Below are 5,000 nucleotides of genomic sequence, written 5' to 3' on the forward strand. Positions count from 1 at the left end.
AAAAGATCTTTTGTTACTTGATTTGCTCGAGGTGTTTAATGTCACTTTATGTGTTATATAACACTATCACGCAAAACGTATTTCTTTTAGAAAAAAGGAAAACATATGTCCACATTAAACTACCATGTTTGCATTTGTGTTGAATTATGCGCACGCTTGCAGAGATACATGCACAACAGTTTGAATTATTACAATAATAATGATATCACCAAAAAATATCAAAAGACAGCTACGGGTATAAATAAGCAAATATCCAACAAGATAACGAAAAGAGCAAACATGGTTTATACAAATATTCAAATAAAACAAAAAAACACACATACACGATCTTAAAAAATACACCAACCTGCGCACCAGCATACACTCTCATTTACTCGCTCGCACTCGTACCAACTCTTTCTCTCTACCCTGACACCCTAGCATTACGAATTGTTACGATGGCCCGACAAAGCACAGTTTAAAAAGAGGAGAATTGTTCTGTAGTCTTTTACTGTTCCAGTTATGTGGATGTTATTATGTTCCTGCTGAAAATTGCGGCATGGGAAATTGCGTAGACATATGAGAATGTAGATTAAACTGATGCTCTCAGAGGGAACGCCTGATGATGTTTTTAATTGTTCTCATTTATACATTTGGCAGTTTTTTTTCCCCCCGCTCTGTGTTTTATGTATAAATATTCATAGATGGGTATGAGAGGAGGACAGAGGATAAACGGATGGAGAGAAAAGATTGTGGGATATATGAAGGAAAGAGAGAAAGAGAGAGATGGAGAGGGGTGGGGGGTAGAGCCAGACATACAGAGGAAAGGAAACAAAGAAACGAATAAACAGACAAAGGGACAGGTAGATAAAGAGAGCAGGTGAGAAGTCTGATAATGAGTGGTACGATGTTAATAGCAGGGAGTAATAACTCAGTGTGACTTCTACGCCAATCGATTAATCTTTTATAGATAGATTGACTGGGTGATAGAAGGAATAAGTCACACACACACACAGACACACACACACACACACACACACACACACACACACACACACACACACACACACATATATATATATATATATATATATATATATATATATATATATATATATATATATACATATATATACATATATATATATATATATATATATATATATATATATATATATATATATATATATATATATATTTACTTATATATATGTATGTATTTATGTATGTATGTATGTATGTATGTAACTAGATAGATAGATAGATAGATAGATGGTAGACCAGGCCATTCCTTTAAAAAAGGGGGTAATTTAGAAGCAAAGTAAAGCAAACATCCTGTCACACCAAGAATATCCATTGTAACGAACGGAATAAAACTAAATTATAATCATAACTGATTAAGTTATAATTAGTTATGGATCAATTAATCAATTATGATAACTCTCTCTCTCTCTCTCTCTCTCTCTCTCTCTCTCTCTCTCTCTCTATATATATATATATATATATATATATATATATATATATATGTATGTATGTATGTATGTATATATGTACGTATGTATGTACATGTACATATACATATCAATTTGCATATCTGTCAACGATATTATTGGGAAAGTATCAATAAGTTCGAAGCCAGCAATTATTCTGGTAAAAACATAAAAAAATTACCTTCAGAGTTTGTAACAACAGTGCTGATAACAGAAATGATAGAATATAGGTATACTCACTGACCACTGTTATCTTATCTTCACTAATCCCCCATAATTAGCATCGAAACTCGAGAGAAAGAAGAGAAACTGCAAATGAGGAAGATAATATAGAATAAATGATAGATGGAGCTCTCCTGCCTCCTCCACTCGCCTTCAAGGGCACTTGCGTCTTATCTTCTGTGTCCTGGGAAACTTGGCACGATGAAGAGCCTTTGTAATTCTCCCTCCTTTGCTTAATTATGCGTGTGTTCATAATATGAGCTGTTGTTCAAACACTGGCATGTAATGATGTGCATCCTCTTTGACTGACACATGCACAAATACACACACACACTAAACGCACAAACACACACAGACACACACAGACACACACCACACATACATACACACGCACACACACACACACACAATCACACACACACACACAAACAAACATACACACACAAAAACACACAAAGACCACAAACACAGACATACACAATAACACACACACACACACACCACAAACACAGACCTCCACCATAACACACACGCACACAAATACACGCTCACACTTACCGCAAACTTGATACTGAAAGAGCGTGCTTCCCTACCTACCGTCCACTCGCGACATACTCTCTTCACTGTTTCTTCTTCCCTGACATCTCACTCCTTATTGTGACTTTCTCTTCACTGCGACACGTTCCTCTGCACTCCTTTCGGCTTCTGCTTTGACCGAGAGTGGCGGTCTTGTGCAGCCTGGCGAGTGAGAGAGACTGAGAGAGAGAGAGAAAGGGAGAAAGAAAGAGGAGAGGGAGACTGAGAGAGAGAAAAGGGGATATAGAGAGGGGAGGGAGACTGAGAGAGAGAGAGAAAGGGAGAAAGAGAGAGGGGTGGGAGACTGAGAGAGAGAGAGAAAGGGAGAAAGAGAGAGGGGAGGGAGACTGAGAGAGAGAGAGAAAGGGAGAAAGAGAGAGGGGAGGGAGACTGAGAGAGAGAGAGAAAGGAAGAAAGAGAGAGAGAAAGGGGGGGAAGCTGAGAGAGAGAGAAAGGGAGAAAGAGACAGAGAGAGAAAGGGAGAAAGAGAGAGAGAGAGGGGGGGAGGGAGACAGACAGAGAGAGTAAGATAGAGATAGATAGATAGATAGAGAGAGAGAGAGAGAGAGAGAGAGAGAGAGAGAGAGAGAGAGAGAGAGAGAGAGAGAGAGAGAGAGAGATAAGGAGGGAGGGAAGGAGAGAGAGAGAGAGAGAGAGAGAGAGAGAGAGAGAGAGAGAGAGAGAGAGAGAGAGAGAGAGAGAGAGAGAGAGACAGGCAGAAACAGAGACAAAGACAGAGACAGAGACAGAGACAGAGACAGAGACAAAGACATAGACAGATATAGAGTTTGGAATGTCTTTACCCTCTACGTATCATCTTCATCTTCTATATTCCCTGAAATATTGATAAATATTTGTTTTTTTATCTGTAGAAATCTGCTGAGACCAAATCCTGTAAATTTGTTTTCATCAATGTAAAATGGCATTGCATTTAATATCGATCTTATCTTTCTACTTTGATAGCAGTTCATGTATGAATTTATAAATACACTAGATTAAAAAGTCAGGTAATGAGCTTATAAATGACTGAATGCATAAATGAAGAAATTAATAAATGATCTTGATAAATAGATACAACGTGAATAAATTAATATAATATTTATAATATTTATGGATATCTGCATAAATCTAATCTATTTAGACACTAACTTATACTATATCTATATATATCTATCTATCTATCTGCCTACTCGTCTATCTCTCTTTATATGTATCTATCTACCTATCTATCTACCTTTCTTACATTATGTACAAACACACACACACTAACACTCTGCGTGTGTCTGTGTATATATGTACATATATGTATATATGTGTATATATGTGTACACACACACACACACACACACACACACACACACACACACACACACACACACACACACACACACATACACACACACACACACACACACACACACACACATACACATACACACATACACACACACACACACACACACACACACACACATATATATATATATATATATATATATATAATTTAATAAACTTCCTCGCCACTTCAAATCCCTGCACTGGACCCTCTCCAACGACCATTCAACACTCGAACTTACATCAAAATTCACAGTGAAAAAAACTAGTGAATGTCGGTCATCATAATCGCTAACCGCAAATTTTTGAAGCCGCCGTAATTGCGGTGTTGGTGTCGGCGCCGTGGGAAGGTGGGGCGGGGGCCGGTGGGGGGGGGGGGGGGGTAGTCAAATTTCCACTTGTATCACACCGAGTTTCCCTCTTCTTTTCCTTTTTCTCTTTTTTGTTTTCTTGTTTTTGTTTTTTATGTTTAGCTTTTTCTGTGTTTCTTTCTTCTTTTTCATTTTCGTTTTCTGTTCTCTTCTTTTTCTATGTCTGATTTTCTTTTTCTTTCTTTCGAATTAGAGTTTCAGAAGCACTAGGGTTGGCGAGGATACATTTTCGAATGCGTGAATTGCTTAAAGAGATACAAATAGGGAATGAGGAAATAAGAAAGATGGAAGTGATAGAGGAAAATAGAGAAAAATGGGAGAGGAAAGAGAAGCAAGAAGGGGAAGAAGTGACAGGATGATGGATGAGAGGAGGGACAAATGAATAAGAGAAAGAGGGAGAGAGGCCGATTGGTAGACATATGCATCCCTACCTACGAACATGTATAAGCAAACAGAGAGACAGAAAACATCCGTATTATGTTTCTATCCATCTCCCTTTCACACTCACAATCTACCCCTTCAACTTTCCTCTTTTCCTCCTTTCACCAACACACACCATCCGGACCCACAGCGTAAACACAAACGGAAAAAAAAGCACACAAGCGTTGGTACATGCGTTACCCTCTGACTACATCATCCCCGAGGCAACTGGCTATAATCACCCCATCCATCTCCTTGAGGATTCATATTATCTGGTACAGGACCCGATCCCCCAAACCCGTCTGCAGAAACGGGCGGGCGTTGGGGAAGGTCCTAAGGTCCAAGAATTGGAATGGGAGACAGCTGAGTGGTGGTGGTGGTGGGGGGGGAGGTCTAACGTCTAGGGGATAGGGGGATAGGGGGTGGAAACCTTGGGTCATGGGATAGGGATAAGGGTAGGGGGTTGAAAGATCTATGGGCCAAGGATGGGCCTGGGGAGTTAGAAGGGATATGGATAAGGTTTGAGGTCCATAAGAAATGGTCGAGATTGTTTGTGTTTTTTTACACACATTGTCTTTTTATCTAGTCCCTTTTTAGGTACGGGTCC

Source organism: Penaeus chinensis, chromosome 19, assembly GCF_019202785.1.
Source record: "Penaeus chinensis breed Huanghai No. 1 chromosome 19, ASM1920278v2, whole genome shotgun sequence".
Classification (NCBI taxonomy): domain Eukaryota; kingdom Metazoa; phylum Arthropoda; class Malacostraca; order Decapoda; family Penaeidae; genus Penaeus; species Penaeus chinensis.